The following is a 20,117-nucleotide window of genomic DNA, read 5'->3' as shown; positions in this document are numbered from 1 at the left end:
AGACCTGCTCAGGACTGACACTCAAAGGCTCGTGGCTGCCTTCAGAAAGCATGGCTTCAGCAGATCTTTGGGTGAAGCGTTTGATTGACATATCCTGGCTTCCCGTAGCCATTGTTATAAATGGACTGGTTGGACACAGAGGAATGGTGGGAGGAACTAGTTGGAGAACCACCAAGGGAAGAAGCTTCAGAGCCCAGGGAGTGGGATGACGATGGGTGGCCAGAGAGAGAAGAGGAAGCAGAAGGGGTAACAGGGCTCTGTGAGCTGGGAGAGTCTGTGGCAGAGAGAATCAGAGGCAGAAGCAGAAGTGGGATAGTGGGAGGAGGGAAGCCAAGAGGCAGAGATGAGTCAGGCTGGTGAAGAGTTGCAGGTGTCTCCTCATCTTGCTGCAGCAAGCTCCCCTTCCTCTTGGTCTCCTAGAACCAGAAGGGGGCTGAAATGGGCGGAGGAGGAGCAGGCTTCACACAGGTGTAGTCTCCGATTACTCAGGGGGAAACCCTGGAGAGGAGGAGTCTTTGATGGCTGTGGGGAGGTGGGGACTTTCAGTCTTGGCAATAACAATAACAATAATGTGTTATTTATACACTGCCCATCTGGCTGGGGTTCCCCAGCCACTCTGGGCGGCTCCCAACAGAATATCAAAAACATGATAAAACATCAAACATTAAAAACTTCCTGTTATGTACTGAGTTGAATAGGATCCAAAATGCAGCAGTCTGATTGGTCCTAGAACAATAGGATTCAGAATGCAGCAGTCTGATTGGTCCACAGGAGCCACCCAATCCAGCTCCAGGTGGAAGGGAACCCGCAAGCTGATTGGCCTACAGGAGAATCCCGGAATTAGCCAATCACGTGGGGCCCATTGTGTAAATAATGTATATAAAGCAGACATTCTGGGGAAACTTCCACTCCTCCTCACCACTATGAGCTGAATAAAAAGCATGAAATCCACTCTATATATTTCACTTCCCTAAACAGGACTGCCTTCAGATGTCGTCTAAAAGTCAGATAGTTGTTTATTTCCTTGACATCTGATGGAAGGGCGTTCCACAGGGCGGGTGCCACTACCGAGAAGGCCCTCTGCCTGGTTCCCTGTGACTTCACTTCTTGCTGGGAGGGAACCACCAGAAGGCCATCAGCGCTGGACCTCAGTGTCTGGGCTGATTGATGGGGGTGGAGATGCTCCTTCAGGCCGTTTAGTGCTTTAAAGGTTATGGGATCCATGGGGCAAGACTTTTGCGGCTCCGTGCTCTTGTGCGGGTTCCGTGACTCGTGTAGGAGTGCGGTCCAGAAGATGCACGGTCTTGTTTTGGCTGCTACATGTTGGAGGAGGGTATGAGATGTGGGGAAGAGGAGGCAGGCATTTGCTGGTCTCAGGCCTGTGTACACTGTGCTGTTAGAGCAACTTCGTGTATTTTAAACCCTCCTATTTCCCCGGGCTTTTAACCACAACTTTTATATTAGCTTTTGATTGTCATCACACTTTTAGGCTGGCATCCAAGTAAGTTTCTTCCAGGGTAGATCCACTGAAATTAATTGACATCACTAAGTTTGTGTTTCAGTGAGTCTACTTTGTGAAACTTAGTTCAATGCAACCCAAAAAATATGATGTCAGTCAAAAAAAACCTCTCCCCCCCAGCTGTTTTAACATTTTGCTGTCATTTTATGTCAGTTTTAAGCACCTGTACTGTGTGGGTTTTTAAAAAAATAAAAATAAAAATCTCAGTGCATCATTTGGTCAGTTGGCTTGCTGAAAACAGCATGGTGTAGTTCCTCTTCTCCCCTCAAAAAATCCCCCCCCATGTGATTATTATTATTTTACTTAATGATACTTGTATATGGCTAGTTTGTATTTTGTTTTTTTAAAGTCCAGAACCTTAAAGCAGTTTACAAAAAAACAAACAAACAAGGAAATTATCAGTAAAAATAATAAAGGAAAACAATAATTTGAAACCTTCCAAAAAAATTTAAATCATTGATAATGCTGAAAACCAAAATAATAATAATAATAATAATAATAATAATAATAATAATAATTTATTATTTATACCTCACCCATCTGGCTGGGTTTCCCAGCCACTCTGGGCGGCTTCCAACAGAATATTAAAATACAATAATCTATTAAACATTAAAAGCTTCCCTAAACAGGGCTACCTTCAGATGTCTTCTAAAAGTCTGGTAGTTGTTATTCTCTTTGACATCTGGTGGGAGGGCGTTCCACAGGGCGGGTGCCACTACCGAGAAGGCCCTCTGCCTGGTTCCCTGTAACTTGGCTTCTCGCAGCGAGGGAACCGCCAGAAGGCCCTTGGCGCTGGACCTCATATCAACACTCTCCATCATCTAGATAGACATGCCGGAACAAAAATGTTTTTAGCAGATGCATATGAAAGTGTGGTGAAGAGTGAGGAGGAGCACCAGTGAGAAGGGAGGGAGGAGGGGGTGAAGGAGGGAGAGGAGGTCCTTCCTCCCCCCTTCTCTCTATTGTCGCTCACACTGGGCTTCTCATCAGCCGCACCAACAACAAGGAAGCCGCCATTTTGCGCTGGCCGAGCTCAAATGCAGGAGAAAGGTGTCCCATTTGAAGTCAAAATAAGACAGGGGACACTTTTGTCCAAAAATGGGGCCATCCTGTTTTTCTAGGGTTGGGGGGTGGCAACCCTACCTAGAGGAGTTGACTGTCGGTGGGGAGGCAAAAAAACAACAGAAGCCAAGAAAGCTTTTTAAAAACTTTATTTTAAAAGTACTTTAAAAGCATGATGATTAACTCTTGGGATTTGTTGGCAAGCTTGGGATTTGAATCCTCATGATTTCCAGTCGCTCAGTGGGGTGTGTGTGTTGAGGCCTGGGAGAAGGATGTGCGATGGCTTCTGCTGGGTTAAAGCAGGTGGAGGAGAACTTGATAAACCAAAGGCATCTTAGCCCACCCTGGAGGGTTAGCGTGCTTCTGATAGTCTGCCCCAGCTTACTTCCACCCCAACCCCCAACCCCAGGAGCCTCTGAGGTCACAGGTGCAAGGTGTGCCTAGGCTTTGTTTTCAACCCCCCTGTTTTTCTCCATCCAGCCAGGAAAACAGGCTCTGCAGCAGGAGCGCCAGGCAGCGCAGGTCAAACTCCTGCGAGGCACCTGTTTGTTGCTCCTCCTGTGGCTGGGCGAAGCTCAGACACGGGTCCCCGGTGGGTATCTCGGCAGGCCCGAAAGCAAGGCAAACAGCTGTGAGCCAGCTGCCCCTTCATCCCCTGGGATGCTTCTTGGGGAGCTGGCAGTGTCTCTGAACAGTCACCCGCATGGTCCTCCCAGGGGCCTAGAAGAAATCGGCTTCTGCTCATTAGATGCCAAGGTTCTTCTCTTCTTTGGTTTAAGTTCAGGATTCTGCTGGGCAAAAGACCTTAGAAGGGAGAGAAGGCCCATGGGGTAATCTGACTTTTTGCCAAGGACACTGTCCTGCCACAAAGACGCTGTGCCGCTTAGAAATGGGTGTTGATGGGAATCGGACGTGCGAGGGGTGGTCGGTGCCCAAACATAGCGTTCTTCCGTGAATTGGTTATGACTTCAGGTTGTTGCTGGGTTTTTGTTTATTTGAAAGGATCGACTCCACCCGAAATCTGAGTGCAAATAAAGGGAATCATTTTGCAGAACTCTTAATATGCAATTGTTAAGCGTGTAAAGACAAAAGAAGTAATTATAATTTAACTGTTTTCATGTTATTCTATTTTATTAAAGCAACTAGGAAAAAAATATTATGGTGGGAAGATCTCACACAGGCGAAGGGAACCAGTGGGGAGGAGGGGAGGGTTAGGTTGAATTTGGGAAATAAAATAATATATGGGACAGCAAAGGATATAAGAGATTTTTTATAGAATAGCAATACATTGTAACCAGAATAGAAGTTCAAAAGGGGGAGCAAGTGTATTTTTAGTATGTTCATTATTGTAATAGCTGTTATTATTATTTCTTATTGGTAGAAGGCAATGTTAATTTAGGCTCCTTCATTTTGCTCTCTGTATAATTTTCTTAAGTCAATAAAAATGAAATAAATAAATAAAAATAAAAGGAATCATTTTGCTTCAGTCACCCAGAAGATGTTCAGAGTTGTCCTCCCCCCCCCCCTTGTAGGAACATAAAGGTGGGGAGCTCTCTCTCTCTCTCTCTCTCTCTCTCTCTCTCTCTCTCTCTCTCTCTGTGTGTGTGTGTGTGTGTGTGTGCATGCTCACTACAAACACTACAATAAGTGATGTGCAGCTGCTTCCAATTGCTGCAGGCAGAAGAGACTTTTGCCCATATTGCCAGATATTCCTCATGCAGCAAATCCCAATGCAAGCTTCCACCCTCAAGGCAGACATTACCACCTCTTCTCCTCAGACAGTTCCTGGGACCCCTAGGCTTCAGCACTTGAATAAAATATTTGGGAAGACCGGGTCAGCCCTGCCCCGCATAATCAATCTCACGATGTAGTACACAAACACCATTTGAATGGCAATGCCTATCAACTTGGGGGAGGGGTTTCAAATATTTTATGGGGTGGGGTACCTCAGCCCCTAGGAGTTGGCTCCTATGCCTGCCGCTGACCCTTATTCTGGTCTTCTCTCTTTTTAAATAAAGGAACAATATCTATATTTTTACTTGAATCCATATTACGTTCGCGATAGAGGACACGGGTGGCGCTGGGTTAAACCACAGAGCCTAGGACTTGCCAATCAGGAGGTCGGAGGTTCGAATCCCCTCAATGGGGTGAGCTCCCGTTGCTTGGTCCCTGCTCCTGCCAACCTAGCAGTTTGAAAGCATGTCAAAGTGCAAGTAGATAAATAGGTACCGCTCCGGTGGGAAGGTAAACGGCTTTTCCGTGCACTGCTCTGGTTCGCCAGAAGCGGCTTAGTCATGCTGGCCACATGACCCAGAAGCTGTACGCCGGCTCCCTCGGCCAGTAAAGCGAGATGACTGCCGCAACCCCAGAGTCGGTCACGACTGGACCTATTGGTCAGGGGTCCCTTTACCTTTACCTTTAGGAGATCAGGGTTCAAATCCCCACTCAACTATGAAGCTCACTGGGTGTAACTATGGGCCCAGTAACTGCCTCTCAGCTTAATTTACCTCACAGGGTTGTTGTGAGGATAAAATGGGGAGGGGGAGAACCATGTACACCACCTTGAGCTCCTTGAAGCAATAAACAGACAGGCAAACAAACTACCCTAGCCACTCTTTTTAGCTCCCACAATGTTCTGGGGCAATGCTGTGCCAGGGGCATTGTGGGAAATTTTAGGGGCAGCTAGGCACACTGTTAACTGCTTGAGTACTGTGGGGGTGGGGGAACACAGACCCTCCACATGCCCCTATTTTCCAGGGACAGTCCCGGATTAACAGAAGGCATCCCAGTTTCTGATTTGATCCCAGAATGTCCCGCTTTTCCTTAGGACATCCCTGTTTTCATCGGAGAAATGTTGGAGGTTATGGAGTTATGCAACCCCCGAGCCAAGGAGATAAGTAACTATACAACCTTTAGAAGACATCTGCAGGCAGCCTTGTATAGGGAAGGTTTTTTTAAAAAAATGTTTGTTGTTTTATGGTGTTTTTATATACAGTGGTACCTCGGGTTACATACGCTTCAGGTTACATACGCTTCAGGTTACAGACTCTGCTAACCCAGAAATAGTGCTTCAGGTTAAGAACTTTGCTTCAGGATGAGAACAGAAATCGTGCTCCGGCGATGCAGCGGCAGTGGGAGGCCCCATTAGCTAAAGTGGTGCTTCAGGTTAAGAACAGTTTCAGGTTAAGTACGGACCTCCGGAACGAATTAAGTACTTAACCCGAGGTACCACTGTATGTTAGAAGCTGCCCAGAGTGGCTGGGGCAACCCAGTCTGATGGGCAGGGTAACAACAACAACAACAACAACAACAACAACAACATTATTATGGAATAGGACATCTCTATTTTCATCTGGGAAATGTTGGAGGGTATAGGAGTGACTCTGGATTCGAGGGCATTTTGCCATGGTCCCCCTGAAGCATGGTGCAAGCCCTGGTCTCCCATGTAACTGCATCCCTGGGGGAAGGGTGTTTATGGTGGCATTGTGGGGTGGGGTGGGACGGGCAGAGGGAACACCCATTTAACTTTCAACCTCTTGCTTCAAAGCCCAGAGGCAAAAGACATGTCAGGGTGTTTGGTACAATCGAATTGTAGTTATGCATGCTTGAGAAAGATGAAACAGGCAATGCCAAATCTTCTCCCCATATAGTGAGGCAGAAACTTGCCCTCTGCTCTCCCAGAAGCTTCCAATCCACAATATCATCTTATGCATTGCGATGCCTTAACAGATGTAGGAGAAAAAGATAATGGTAGAAGGAAAATAATAATAATGTGTGAGAGAGAGAGAGAGAGAGAGAGAGAGAGAGAACAAGACACTGAATGCGGCGTGAACCATGTCCCCGAAAACAGGAACCCCCAAAACCAAGCAAAAAAAGTGAGGGAGACCACAAAAGGAAATTATCAATGGAATTTGAACCTCTCTCCCTCATTAAGAGGAAGGAAAAGTCTATAAAGCAACTTTTAAGAGAGCTTTGGCCAATGAATTCCTTCTCCGGAACTGTGATCATGTGCTTTTTATTTATTTCATTGCGCGCTAGAGGCGTTGAATGGAGCCAAACGGGGTGAGCTTTTCAGTTCACAAACATTCTCATCATTAAAATATTTTACAGCCTGGTCCTATGCAGAGGTAGGAGTGCTTACTCTCTGAAATCAGTTGACTCAGTATAGGATAAGGCTGTCCACTGTAGTTTTTCCACCTTGGAAGTTATGTCTCATCTGATCTCGGAAGATGAGGATAATTGCTTATTAATTATTAGTATTATTTATTTAGATCCATTAATCACATGTTGCATAGAATCATAGAATTGCAGAGTTGGAAGAGACCACCAGGATCATCTAGTCCAGTCTGCTGTAATGCATGAATCTTTTCCTCAATGTGGGGCTCAGGGGTGTAACCAGGGGGACAGGGGGGCAGCTCCCCCCCATCAAGTACAACAATAGAAGACTTAACTAACTGACCCATCATGTCGGTTCTGTCCCCCCTAACAAAAGTCCTGATTACGTCCATGGTGGGATTCAAACCCACAACCCTGAAATTAACAGTCTCATGCTTTACCAACTGAGCTATCCCAGAGATTACTTACATCAGGCATGTCCAAAGTCCGTTTTGGGGGCCTAATCCAGCCCGCTGGTCGGTTCGATCCAGTTTATTTCCTGGGGGGAAAACCAAAAAATACCCCCCCCAGACAACTTCAACCCTAAAAAAAGCTCAACAACTTCAATCAATCCTAAAAAAAGGTTAACAACTTTGGTTCATCAAATCTGGCCCTCTTTGAAAAAAGTTTGGACACCACTGACTTACATGTTTAATTTGAAAACAGAAATGTAGTATACCTTAGGTGGGGGAATCATACTACAAAACATTAATGTGTAGCCCCGATTTGCCCTGTCAACTACTTGATTTGGGGGGTGGAGGCACAAAATATGGGGTTCATTGCACAAATCAGCACTAAGCAGACTCTGGAAAATCCACTTTTGCAGTGAGAATTGTTTGTTAGAGATTTCAAGTCAGCAAAACTAAAATCTCTCTGGTTCCTTTTCGTGGCAGGAGAACATTCTAGGTTAGACAACAAATCTATGTCAGCCTGATGTAGAATTCTGTGAAAATGGAAAACATTCACCCAGCATTTTAGACACAGAGGTTATCAAAAAGGCTTTTTCTGCTTTCCCTGCTCTTCGTCTGGAAAGTCTGCTTTGTGAGCACAGTATATAATTTTTCCAGAGTCGATGGCTTGAGAGGACGACTTGACCAAGCTGTCAGGTGGCCCTCGCACCACGACTCATCCTGAGGACAAGTGAGTCACAGAATTATGGCTCGTGAGGAATCCAGCAAGCCTGGATATGATGAAACAGCCTTTGAAGGGGGAGAGAGATACGAAGAGGCGCACACATGGAGAAAACTTTGTAGCACAAGAGTCATCCAACAGGTCTCACGGCTAACATCATCTGAAAGTGTCATCCTTACAGAATGGTGCCAAGAAACCCTCTCAATCTGCCTTTTAGTTTCACACTCAGCCTAGAGATTCCTGGATTAATCATTCTTAGCTTAATGTTTACGGTTGACAGAGATGACAAGCACATCCTTGTCATACCTATGGAGAGACAGGTAAGCAAAGGCGCTGTTGTGTATTTCCATCCCAACTCGGCCACTTCCTGCAGCCAAAATGAGCTGGGTTAAGCAGCCGTTGAACCTCACAGCAATGCTTTCAGGCTTTCAGTTGAAAGCTGTGGACTCCAATTCCCAGCAGCCTCCACCCACAGGGGTCAGTGGTCAGGGATGATGGGAGTTGGAGTTTTTCATGGACATGAAAAAGGCATTATGTTTAAATGCTTGATTGCCAGTTCTCCATTGTTGAGGGCTATCTTACGCTTATCCCGCCGAGACCATATAACACCGGCCCCGAAAGACCTACATTGGCTCCCAGTACATTTCCGGGCACAATTCAAAGTGTTGGTGCTGACCTTTGAAGCCCTAAATGGCCTCGGCCCAGTATATGTGAAGGAGCGTCTCCACCCCCATCGTTCAGCCCGGACACTGCGCTCCAGCGCCGAGGGCCTTCTGGCGTTTCCCTCCCTGCAAGAAGTGAGGTTACAGGGAACCAGGCAGAGGGCCTTCTTGGTAGGGGCTCCCACCCTGTGGAACGCCCTCCCATCAGATGTCAAGGAAATAAACAGCTATCTGACTTTTAGAAGACATCTAAAGGCAGCCCTGTTTCGGGAAGTTTTTAATGTTTGATGTTTTATCATGTTTTTAATATTCTGTTGGGAGCCACTCAGAGTGGCTGGGAAGGCCCAGCCAGATGGGAAGCAAATTATTACTATTATTATAACAGTAAAAATGAAGTATGTTTGCCTCTTTTGTCTCGAGAGACAATGGAGTGCGCCTCCGGGGGTGAAGTCAAACCACTGAGTTAGTGGCACTGAAGTGAGCTTCCTGGGGTGCCAGCCTGGGCAGTGTGTCTGAAGGTCCTGAGCCACCCAGACGACAAGACCCCCCCTCTCAGCCTTGCTGATGTGGCCCAAAGCAAAGCAGAGCAATACATTTGGCACCAGCTTGGCTGCAGGAGTTGCCGGAAGGAGACATTAAAATCAGATTAAAAACCGGCAAAAGACAAAACCCCCGAAATGCACACCTGATCATATATTTGAAAGGAGCTCATCCTACTCACCCCACTCAAAGGATAAGTGCAACAAAGGCCGCTCTAACTACCCTCCCAGTTCAAAACTGTGATCTTGGGTAAAAAAAAGAGAATGTTATCGTCAGTTGCTTAAAAACAGACAGTGCTTCCCTGAGGAGAGCATTCCACAAATGGGGAGCCACAACTGAAAGAGGCCTGTTGTCATGTCGCTGCTCTCTGCACTTCCCTTGGGGAGGGCACACAAAGAAGAAGCTCGGATTATGAACTCAGCCATCAGGTTGGCTCATGTGGTGCATAATTCAGCGTTGCGGCTCTCCTTTGAAATCCTGATGGGCAGCTGTGTGGTCACACCTGAAAGGATGTGGGATTGAACAGACACACCTTAGGACCGTAAAGAAAGATGGGCTGGTCTCCTCTCCCTAGAGGTCTGGCTGACTCCCCACCCACCCCCAGCTTAAAAGGCTGGGGGTAGGACTTAATCGTGGGGCAACGCAAGTGGTTGTGATGTGCGTTTGCTTGCAATCGCCATCCCAGAGGCAGTGACCGTGTGACCTCTGAAAACACCCTTAAGGCAGGGCTGGAGAAATCCCAGGTGCAGGACGACACAGAATGCTGGTGGTGTCTAGGAATTCAAAGTATTTATGGAGTGTTGCCCTTATTTGGCATAAGTGGCAGCTGGTATTAACCTCCACACACACCAGTGGCAGCTGGTCTAAACCTCATGTGCAAGAACCCCATCCAGCACCAGCATCCCTTTCTCCCCCATGTCCTCCTGATGCAAAGTAATTCACAAACCTGTTGCTTTATTCACCCCGGTGAGATGATCCTTCACACCAGAGATTCACACCGTAGGATGCAGAAGGCGCTATGGCAGAGGCACATCATCTCTTGACGCATCCCTTGTAACCAGGGATCAGGGATGATCTTATGGAGATGGGAAATAGCAAGTACCACAGTGAGAATTGCTCATATTTATGGCTCCAGTCAAACAGCTACATTCCCTAAACTGAGACATTCCTCCATTCCATTCCTTTCTCCTTATTTCCCATCCCACCCACATGGAAAACAAGAAAATAGACACTTAGCATTCTGTATCCTCTGGTCTCATTGGCTCTTTTAGGGTTGGGGGAAAATTTTGTAAAGATTTTTGGACTTCTGCAAACCTGTGCATTTCCAACTCTCTCTGTACATGCACTTTTGGCTTCCTTAGGGCTGGCACTCACGCCTGCACTTGGGGAAATAGAGGGAATGATTCTAAAGCCACCGAAATACTCCCTTTCAAAAGGATAGCAAACCAGAAGGATAGACAGTATAAAGCCCTTTCTGACAGTAAGAGCTGTTCAACAGTGGAACCGTCTCCCTCGGAAGGTGGTGGTCTCTCCTTCCTTGGAGGTTGGCTGGCCATTTGTCATGGATGCTTTGGTTGAGATTCCTGCACTGCAGGGGGCTGGACTAGATAATAATAATCAATAATAATAAATGTTTGTTTATATCCCGCCCTTCCCGGTTCAGAAACCGGGCTCAGGGTGGCTAACAACAAATTTAAAACACTTAATTGATGCAACAAAAAGCAGCATAAAATACAGTATAAAATGTGAATAACAGTAAATTCAGAATTCAAAAATCAATTTAGCGGTAAAATCCATCCAAAAAACATTAGATGATCACCAGGGCTAGCTGGCTAAATTAGTATCCCTTCCTACACCATGATTTTATCATGGATTCAGCTCTTTGGGGCTGGTGTTTCACCATGGCCAGCTGCCCACCATTTGAAACAGGATAGGCCAGGATTCCATGTAGACAATCTCTCCACCCACAACACAGTGGCAAATGTCTACATCCAGCCACACAAAAGCAATCCATCTTGGAACCACGGTGAACACCCTTGTAACTGGGGCCAGCTCTTCCCAATAAATCTGTCTTACTCACCTGGGGGAAGCTGGCAACACCTCCTTAGATTGCAGCAAACCTAGGCTTCTTTCAGAAGGACTGCCTCCCAAACTATACTGAGCTATGATTGGCGGTTGCTTTTTTGGGGTACTGGGAACTTACAATGGTCCAAGCTGCTTGTCAGGGCAGGTATCTGCTGGCTCTGAGCCAGTGATGAGTTAGCCCTGTTGCAAGAGAAGGTACCTTGGCTCCCCAACGGAAAGGGTGTTCACCAACAGCACAGGCCCTATGGAAAACAGGAAGAAGAAGGATGGAGTTCTGGTCACCAGCTTGTGAGAAGAAAACACCCTGGCCTCTAGCTCTTGAGTAAACAAGGAAGCACAGATTAACTTGGGCTTTCTCATAAGAAGGATCTACTGGATGAGGCCACCGGGCCCTCTAGTCCAACATCCTGTTCTCACGATGGCCAACCAAATGCCAGTGGCAAACTGGCAAGCAGGACCTAACCACAAGAGCACTCTGTGCTTTCTAGAAACTGGTTTCCGGACTCATTGCAGACTGTGAAGCCACAGCATGGCCTCCAATGGATCAGTGTGCCAGACAGTATAGATTTAGAACAGTGGTTTGCAGAAGGGCATAGTTCAGAGGCTGCAGAGGGGAGAAGCTGGGAAATATTGGGGGAGGAACAGCAGGAAGAAGAAGAAGAAGAACCAGGGGAGAGACAGCTGACAGACTCTGTGTCCTTGGAGAGCATTCCTGGTCCCCCTTCTCCCAGGACCAGGAGGGCTTTGAGGGTAGTAGAACAGAGAGCTCAGAGGCAAAAAGCTCAAAATAGCCAATGCAGGAGTGACATCGAATAGGGTAGATGTAGGGGGGTGGGACTTTACTTGGAGCAATGCCATTTTTTAGGGAAAGCTGCATTTCTTCATCGCTCTCTGTGAATTATTGATTAAATTGCTTGGTAAGAACTTCTATCATTTCTCTGATTCTTGGCTGCCACTGTGGGAGGGATTTGATTCCCCGAAGCCTGACAGTGGCCATCACTGCCTCCTGAGACAGCATGTTCCATAGTTTAATGACGCACTGTTTTGAAGAGGTACTGCCCCGAATTGTCTCACATTCAGCTTTGTTGGATACTTCATTTTGAGAGAAGGGTTTAGTATATTGCTGCCCAAGGAGCGCTGTGTCTTGAAAAAAGGAAGAGACTACCAGTCAAGGGACACGGGTGGCGCTGTGGTCTAAGCCACAGAGCCTAGGGCTTGCCGATCAGAAGGTCGGTGGTTCGAATCCCCACGATGGGGTGAGCTCCCGTTGCTCAGTCCCAGCTCTTGCCAACCTAGCAGTTCGAAAGCACAAAGTGGAAGTAGATAAGTAGGTACCGCTCCGGCAGGAAGGTAAACAGCGTTTCCGTGTGCCGCTCTGGTTCGCCAGAAGCGGCTTAGTCATGCTGGCCACATGACCCGGAAGCTGTACACCGGCTCCCTCGGCCTATAGAGCGAGATGAGTGCGCAAGCCTAGAGTCGTCCGCGACTGGATCTAACGGTCAGAGGTACCTTTACCTTTTTACCAGTCAAGGAAGACAATACTGGCCTGGTATGAGGTAGTTGTTTTTGTTCCCATTTTCAGGTCAGCAGCAGAATGCCTTGGGAGACTGGAATGTTCTCCCATTGATTTCTGATTTTGATGGCAAGCTTATGTTCCTAGATTCTTGTATACAGGACCAGAATGGAGGACTTGCAGCGCTCCAAATGTTGCTAGACTACAACCCCCTTAAAAAAAAACACCCCACCACTTTTAAGCACCGAGGAGTAGAGGTGGGGAAGGAAGAAATTCAATTCAGTTCACATTGTTCGGCTTTTTGTTATGTTATATATTTTTTGTGGTTTTTATACTGTAAACGCCCCTGTGAGACTCAGAAGAAGGGTGGCATATAAATTTGATTGATTAGTTAATGAAAGCAAACTTGTCTGATTTGTACGTTCCAAAAGATTGTGTTAACTGAAACACAGCTGTTCTTCAAAATTCACACTTCTCTGAATTTTGCAATAGAGTTCTCCAGCCACGTAATGTGTTCAAAGATGCATATACTCAGGTAAAATGTGCATGTTGGTGAAAAAAGCATACCAGAATGTGTTATATTAGGGGAAATCACTTTGCTTTTACACACACACACACACACACACACACACGGAAATTGCATACAAGTGTATATAATCTGTGAAATTTGCACTAACATGCACATGAATATGCATGAAGGAATAAATAAATCGCATGGGGATGCTGAAATCTGGAGAGCTGAACCCAAGATTGGGAAATTGAGAAAACCTAAATTTCCCATCTCAAGTTAGGCATTGTGCTGTTATTTTGCTGTGACCCTCTGAGATTTATCCACTGTTTTGAGATTCGTGCATATGTGTGTCATCTTGTATTGTGGTTTCATTTTCATTGCAAAGGCACCCTGGGAACACCGTTGTGTCAAAGGCGTGGGATATAAATATGGTAAATAAATAATTTGTTGGCAGCTGATGGCATGGGCCCGTGTGATTAAAAATCAAAGCCCAAGGGTTTCTCTCAGTAATAATTTCGGTAATAGCTGGATACTAATAAGGTGCTACAGGGAGAAGACAACAACACTGCCATTTATATAACTGTACTTCTTGGTGAACTTGGGTCATGCAGTCCTCTATGGTGGCAGGCGGAGAGAGAGCGGATTGGGATCTATAGTAGTAATCTGGGTTTGCAGTCGATCGGTGAGGGCTTCTGACTCCCAACAGTGTAAGGAAAGCATCAGCACAAAGGCTTTAAAAGACACTGCTAAAACGAAATAGGCGAAACCCAAGAGTTGTTTTACTGTGAAAGGACTGGGAGCTCAGCTCTATAGCACTGGAAATGGTGGTGGTGATGATGATGAACTAAGTTTGGGTGAAAACCAGGAGTGGATTTTTGTATGTGAAAGGACCGGGAGCTGGGTGCTGGGAACAAGTACTTGAGCTGAGCATGAGCTGCTTACAGGTGCTCTGGTCCTTCATCAGTGTGTCCTGCATTAACAACAACAACAACAACAACAACAACAACAACAACAACAACAACAACAACAAATTTATCATTTATACCCTGCCCATCTGGTTGGGTTTCCCCAGCCACTCTGGACTTCTCCCAACAGAATACAGTGGTACCTTGGTTTACGAATTTAATCCGTTCCGGAAGTCCGTTCTTAAACCAAAGCATTCTTAAACCAAGCCATGATTTCCCATTGTAGCAGGGGACTCAATTTACAAATGGAACACACTCAACCGGAAGTGGAACATGTTCTGCTTCCAAGGCAAAGTTCACAAACCAAAACACCTACTTCCAGGTCTGCAGAGTTCTTAATCCAAGTTGTTCATAAACTAAGCTGTTCTTAAACCAAGGTACCACTGTATTAAAAACACGATAAAACATCAAACATAAAAAATTTCCCTAAGCAGAGCTGCCTTCAGATGTCTTCTAAAAGTCAGATGGTTGTTTATTTCCTTGACATCTGATGGGAGGGCATTCCACAGGGCGGGCGCCACTGCCGAGAAGGCCCTCTGCCTGGTTCCCTGTAACCTCACTTCTCGCAGGGAAGGAACTGCCAGAAGGCCCTCAGAGCTGGACTTCAGTGTCTGGACTGAATGATGGGAGTGGAGACAGTCCTTCAGGTATACTGGACTGAGGCTGTTTAGGGCATTAAAGGTCAGCACCAACACTTTGAATTGTGCTCGAAAACATACTGAGAGCCAATGTAGGTCTTTTAGGACCGGTGTTATGTGGTCTCGGCAGCCACTCCCAGTCACCAGTCTAGCTGCCGCATTCTGGATTAGTTGTAGTTTCCAGGTCACCTTCAAAAGTAACCCCAAGTGGATCACAGCCAGGTTATAGATGATTGTCTTATTTCATAGACTCATAGAATTATAAAGTTGGAAGGAGATCCCCAGGCATCATCTGGTCCAACCCCTCTGCGATGAAGGAATCACAGCTAAAGAATCACAGACAGATGACCACTCAAACTCTGTTTAAAGACCTCCAATGAAGGAAAGTCCACCACCTTTTGAGGATGTTGAACACCTCTTACTGTCAGAAAGTTCCTCCTAATGTATAGTCGGAATCTCATTTCCTATTGCTTGAGTTCTTTATTTCAGGTCCTACCATCCAAAGCAGCAGACGTGTCTGGTCAACAACTGAGAAAAAGACAAAGAACCCTACTTTGGGGGCATTACTCTTCAATATGTACCTGCAACAGGCATGCCAAAATGTATTGGTAATACTGTTCATGCATCAAGGCCAAGAACAGCCATCTGTGGTCTGAAGTAGGAGTCATAGAATAAGTCCAGTAGTCACACCAAACAGCAAATCAGCATCAAAGGAGAAGTGAAGAGCTGGGCTAAACGAGCAAGCAGGAAATAAACCAATCAGAAATATAGGAAAACAGCAGAGCTCAGAAGGACTTGGTTATCAAGCAAAGTTCCACTCAGACAGGAAGTCCTCTTGTATTCCTTCCTGCCCAGGAAGGTCCACTAGCCAGGGCAGAACTGGTCCAGGACCTTCACTGTCACCTGCAGTTCAGTGACTTATCACACAAGCAACTGTACATAGTTCCATCAGCTTTTGAAACCATGTTTCTGGAGGTCAATGTCAGCTCTTTTGGGGTACAACCAGAAGAAATACAAAACCTACAGAACCCATTTGACCCCATGGTGCAGGCATCCTGTGGCCTTCTAGATGATGTTGGTCTCTAATTCTTACTGGCCCCAGAGAGCATAACAATGGTCAGGAATGATGGAGGTTGTAGCCCAATGTCTGGAGGGTCAAAGGTTCTCCATCTTTACCATAGTCACATCCACACTTTGCTATAGGTGATGAAAGATCCTCTAATTCTCAGATAACCTATTATCAATACACAGTTTCCGTGGGGGAATGCAGACTGATAAAAGAGTGTGATGCATGGATCTAGCGATCCTCACCCCCATCTGATTCAGCAGGAGTTGGAGGAGTCCCTGCACCCATGTCTACCATGGCCTTTTGTTGAACTCTTCTGTGTTCTGGAATCAGCTGGGGAACTTCTCAGATGAATTCTCCCATCTTGTCTGTCCCCGCAGATGTTGGGAGCCAGAAAGAAGAGCCTTGAATTTTTCTCACGGTGTGTTCCAGGCCTGACAGTGTGATGAGAACTTCTCCCTTATTTCAGAACCAAAGAGCACCTTCAGAAACAGAAATTGAGGCAGAGTGGAATTTTTGTTTCTTTCTTAACCAGTTTGCTTACAAGTAGCGTCCCCTTAGGGTATACAGGGAGATTAGGTTGTCTCCAGGAGGGCGTTGAGTCATCAACATCACCACAAGGGACTTCTGTGAAAAGGAGAACAATTTGCGAGGGCTGCATGTGAAGTTCTTTGTGAAATGGGTGACCACAGAGCTCAGAGAAGGCCAATAGGGATGGGAAAATAGGGATGTGTTAGGGGGGGTCTCCTGTTATGCAAACATTCCTTCCCCTCCCCCCAGCTTGGATGCAGCTCATTGTTGGTGCCCCCCAAGAAGCTGGAAGGTGACTTTCTTCTGATTGTAGCTGGAGCTGATGTAGCTTCACATACCTACAAAATCTGGTGAGATTTTGGTTCTGGATGGGAATTTCTAATCTCACTTTTGTCTTACCCACCTGTGTAGCAAATAGTGTAAAAAAGAATCTACACCCTTTGCTTCTTCATAAGGATGAAGTTCAGAGTGCCAAACAGTTATGCTTCTTGGAGGAATTAGTTCTTTAATGTTGGGCTATCGTTGCTTTAAATCATCATCATCGAACCTTTTATTGGAATCACATACAAACATCCATAGCAAATCAACACAGAATTCCCGCCTTCCCAGTGACACAAAACATTGTCTGCTGGGGAGATAGGAAGCTGCCATGAGGAAGGACCATAACACATTGACAGAACATCCACCTAACCAGTTACCTTTTCCAGTCGACATTTTACCAGCTTTACCATGGGGGATTTTGTCAAAAGCCTTACTGAAATCAAGATACACTACACCCACAGCATTCCACTGAGACACCAAGCTCTATCCAAAAAGAAAAGAAATGAGATTTGTCGGGCATGACTTGTTTTTGAGAAACCCATAGTAATCACAGCATCCTTTTCTGAGTGCTCACAGATGGACCATTTAATTATCTGTTTGAGGACATTTCCTGGTATTGATGACATGCTCACCGGTCAGTAGTTACCTGGCTTTTCTTTCCCCCCATTTTGAAGGTGAGGATAACATTTGCCTGCCTCCAGTCCACAGGGACCTCACCTGTTCCCCAGGATTACAGACAGGGGCTCTGAGATTCCACCTACAAGCTCCTTTAGTACCCTTTTTGAACAGCAGTGGCTTTCCAAGGTCTCAGGGAGAGGGCTTTCCCATCCCATTCTACTCAATCCCCTGTATTTAAATGGAATGGTTGAACCCAGGGTCTTCTGCATGGAAAGCACATGCTCTGCTACTGCACTGTGGTCAAACCATGCCGGCAGTGTGTGTCACTCTGCAAGCATTTCTCTCCTCCCACCCCAAGACAAGCTGAAGCAAGCACCTGTAGCTGTTCGGCAATTTAGAGCTGATGGAAAGTGTTTGGCTCTAGGGAAGAGAGATATTAACCTGGCTGCAAATGATGAAAAAGACAACATAAAAAGATGCCAAACCTAAGCGGGGGTGGTTTGTTTTGTTTTCTTTGTGCAGGGGGAAACAGGTGTAGAATTCTACGCAAGTGAACGACACCAGAGTTCATCCAGTCCAGCCCATTGCTGCAATGCAAGATTTGCCAGTGTGAGACTGGGAGCCAGTGTGGTGTAGTGGTTAAGAGTGGTAGACTCATAATCTGGTGAACCGGGTTCGCATCTCTGCTCCTCCACATGCAGCTGCTGGGTGACCTTGGGCCAGTCACACTTCTTTGAAGTCTCTCAGCCCCACTCACCTCACAGAGTGTTTGTTGTGGGGGAGGAAGGGAAAGGAGAACGTTAGCCGCTTTGAGACTCCTTCGAGTAGTGATAAAGTGGGATATCAAATCCAAATCCTTCTTCTTTTTGCTTCCCTCCACACAGCCATCGAGCCGCCAGCTTTTGAACCAACTCTTATAGCTGCACCTTGATGCTCAGGCAACAACAGGTAGTCGTGTTTTGAACCATTTCACCAGCTTAGTTCTACAGATCAAGCTCCTGTTAAAACATTTCATATTTTCCTGTTGCAAACTGCCCTGGGATCGTCAGATGAAGGGCCGTATACAAATAAATAACAATAACGATATTGTTAACGGATGAGCTTTTCTGTCCTGCTTTTCATCCAAGTTGCACAAGCGACATTCGCTGACCACCCCTCCCATTTTATCCAAACAACATCCCTTTGTGCCTAGCAGTGATCGCTGAAAACCGCTCCCTGCAAGGCCCTTTCCACCTGGCCTAGGGGGTGGCACCCAGACTCCCTCTGGGGTTGGGGCAACTGTCTAAAATGCTTTTAAATGTCTTAAATAGTTTTTAATCTGCAGCATTTTAAATTTTGGGGTCTTTTTGTTTTGTTTTTGCTGTATTTGGTGGTGGGTTAAACGTTTAGTTGGGGTTGGGGATTATTTTAATTTGTGTAGAACTGCAAATTGTGTTTCATATGGTTACAGTGGTACCTTGGTTCTCGAACTTAATCCATTCTGGGAGTCCTTTCGACTCCCGAAACCATTTGAAAACCAAGGTCCGGCTTCCGATTGGCTGCAGGAGCTTCCTGCACTCAAGCAGAGGCCACGTCGGATGTTTGGCTTCTGAAAAACATTTGCAAACCAGAACACTTATGTCAGATGGCAAAGGTGGTTGCTCACGAGTAACCAGGCAGGACTCTGACCTGTCTTTTACAGGTTTTATTTAGGTGCAAAACTATTTACAGTGTAGAACCCCAAAGTTCATGTCTGCCTCAATCGCTAGCAGAATCCGGGAGTGCTTGTTTCCTGGACCTCCCCCAGCATAAAAGTCTCGTTACGCCCAGCCTTTTCCTCCCCTCTTTGCACTTTAGACTTCATTGCAGGGTGGGCGATGGAAGGGGCGTGCTTCCCTCCTGGCCAGCTTTGCCAGGAGTGGTGTTGAGGCTCCTACCAGCATCCTCTGGTCCTTTCACCTCTTCCCCACTGGAGTTGGGGTTTTCCTCATCACCGGAAGAAGAACTGCTTCGCAAGATTTTCGGGGGCTCCCTGTAACACAACTGCCCCTCTGTTTCCTGTGCCTCTTCTAATGGCAGTTCCCTGACATCTTACTTCCAGGTTTGCAGTGTTCGGGAGCTGATTTGTTCGGTAGCCAAGCTGTCGGAGTACCAAGGTACCACTGTATTAGTTTCTACTGTTTTGTTGGTTTATTGTATAGTCTGTATAAGGTAGGCTGAGATATCATGACTGCCCCATGGTTACCCAGTGAGCTTCATGGCTGACTGAGGATTTGAACCCGGGACATCCAAGGTTCCACCACATTGTCTGTTGCAAAGACACAGGCAGAGGCCAGGTTGTTGTTGTTTGGTCTGGTCAAAGACAAGAGCAGGATCCAGAGCTGCCTGGGATTATTTCCCAATGTGTCTTATCTCTCTCGTGTAATGTTCAGTTTCCAAAATTAGCAGGAGGAGAGGTGGCCAAGATTGGAGAGGGAGAAGCAGATGCAACACAAAGACTCAGCAGCAAGGGGTGGGGAAACCATCTGTACCGGTTGGGTTGTTTAAAAAAAGGGGGGGAGTTGTTCCTACCTCCACACCTTCCCACATGAAAGAGCGGTGGAAACAGAGGCCCAGAGCTAAAGACAATGCCCTGCCAGAGATGGAATTGAGATGGATTGGGTTACATGGCTCAGCTTGTGAAAGTTCCACTGAAGGTCACCAACGGATTAGAGAATTCCGGACTCCGTTTGGTGACCAGCGAACCAGAGTTAACGAAGATGCTGTTGTGGAAGCAGGCAGGTGGGAGAGGCATGTGCCCGGACAAGGGAATCCATCTGCA

The 20,117-nt window shown here is 46.4% G+C and overlaps 1 long non-coding RNA gene across 1 annotated transcript; it reads right to left on the bottom strand.

The window, feature by feature from the left end:
• Nucleotides 1–9,079: 9,079 nt before the first annotated feature.
• Nucleotides 9,080–11,213, bottom strand: LOC308460961. The gene is made up of 3 exons (XR_013978766.1): nt 11,150–11,213; nt 10,016–10,144; nt 9,080–9,571 (listed from the first exon to the last, which is right to left on the bottom strand). It is a non-coding gene; the product is annotated as an uncharacterized lncRNA (long non-coding RNA).
• Nucleotides 11,214–20,117: the final 8,904 nt, after the last annotated feature.

This window comes from Podarcis pityusensis (genome assembly GCF_964106645.2).
Source record: "Podarcis pityusensis genome assembly, chromosome: 13".
Taxonomy (NCBI): domain Eukaryota; kingdom Metazoa; phylum Chordata; class Lepidosauria; order Squamata; family Lacertidae; genus Podarcis; species Podarcis pityusensis.
This window is presented reverse-complemented; position numbering and strand designations above follow the sequence as displayed.